Genomic DNA, 1,861 nt, shown 5'->3' on the forward strand with positions numbered 1-1,861 from the left:
CCGGGTCTGAGGAGCTATTTGGCGTAGCAGCTAGCCTAGCTGCAAGCTAGCTGTCTATTAAGCTAGCTGGGTTTTCTTGAGGGTTTGAATGCAGCCCGCGACCCGGTTAGCCAATGTGGATGGGACCGGGGATTGTCCCGGGTTTGTGGCTGTCTAGATCCCTGCTGTTTGTTGTTTTCAATCTTCCCTGTAAACTGCCCTGTCTGTAACTGTGAGGAGTAACAGTGTAACCTACGTTGCTAGCTACCGTGACAAAGACCAAAGCCGGCGGGAGTACCGTTGAGGACAGTGGTGTCTCTCTATCACAGGTGAAGGATCTTTTAAAACGAACAAAAAGAGTTCTACAAGCACTTGTTACAACAACAAGAAAATACCTTCAAGTATTTTGTCCAAATACTGGTTGCGAGAGGACATCAGTTCTGTCTGTGAATCCATGATAACAATGACGGATAAATCAGACTATCTCGAGGGACAATCAAGGCGGAATAACATGGTTGTGGACGGAATTGCAGAATCTCCTCATGAGACCTGGACGGAATCTGAGGACAAAGTGAGGGAAATGGTCTTTGAGAAATTGAAGATGGACCACAGGAAGATTGAGGTGAAGCGCGCCCACGGGACTGGAAAACCCAGCACTGGCCCAGGTGACAGGCCCAGGCCGATAGTGGTCAAGTTCCTGAGGTTCAAGGACAAGGTACAGTGAGGGAAAAAAGTATTTGATCCCCTGCTGATTTTGTACGTTTGCCCACTGACAAAGACATGATCAGTCTATAATTTTAATGGTAGGTTTATTTGAACAGTGAGAGACAGAATAACAACAACAAAATCCAAAAAAATGCATGTCAAAAATGTTATAAATTGATTTGCATTTTAATGAGGGAAATAAGTATTTGACCCCTCTGCAAAACATTACTTAGTACTTGGTGGCAAAACCCTTGTTGGCAATCACAGAGGTCAGACGTTTCTTGTAGTTGGCCACCAGGTTTGCACACATCTCAGGAGGGATTTTGTCCCACTCCTCTTTGCAGATCTTCTCCAAGTCATTAAGGTTTCGAGGCTGACGTTTGGCAACTTGAACCTTCAGCTCCCTCCACAGATTTTCTATGGGATTAAGGTCTGGAGACTGGCTAGGCCACTCCAGGACCTTAATGTGCTTCTTCTTGAGCCACTTCTTTCTTGCCTTGGCCGTGTGTTTTGGGTCATTGTCATGCTGGAATACCCATCCACGACCCATTTTCAATGCCCTGGCTGAGGGAAGGAGGTTCTCACCCAAGATTTGATGGTACATGGCCCCGTCCATCGTCCCTTTGATGCGGTGAAGTTGTCCTGTCCCCTTAGCAGAAAAACAACCCCCAAAGCATAATGTTTCCACCTCCATGTTTGATGGTGGGGATGGTGTTCTTGGGGTCATAGGCAGCATTCCTCCTCCTCCAAACAAGGCGAGTTGAGTTGATGCCAAAGACCTTGATTTTGGTCTCATCTGACCACAACACTTTCACCCAGTTCTCCTCTGAATCATTCAGATGTTCTGGGCTGATTCCTCACCGTTCTCATGATCATTGCAACTCCACGAGGTGAGATCTTGCATGGAGCCCCAGGCCGAGGGAGATTGACAGTTATTTTGTGTTTCTTCCATTTGCGAATAATCGCACCAACTGTTGTCACCTTCTCACCAAGCTGCTTGGTGATGGTCTTGTAGCCCATTCCAGCCTTGTGTAGGTCTACAATCTTGTCCCTGACATCCTTGGAGAGCTCTTTGGTCTTGGCCATGGTGGAGAGTTTGGAATCTGATTGATTGATTGCTTCTGTGGACAGGTGTCTTTTATACAGGTAACAAGTTGAGATTAGGAGCACTCCCTGT

General features: G+C 46.7%; 1 pseudogene; it reads left to right on the top strand.

Annotated features, from left to right (window-relative positions):
- The first annotated feature begins 580 nt into the window (after window positions 1-580).
- Window positions 581-1,861, top strand: part of LOC123484434 — a 4,391-nt pseudogene continuing 3,110 nt past the window's right edge.

This window comes from Coregonus clupeaformis, chromosome 5 (genome assembly GCF_020615455.1).
Source record: "Coregonus clupeaformis isolate EN_2021a chromosome 5, ASM2061545v1, whole genome shotgun sequence".
NCBI lineage: Eukaryota > Metazoa > Chordata > Actinopteri > Salmoniformes > Salmonidae > Coregonus > Coregonus clupeaformis.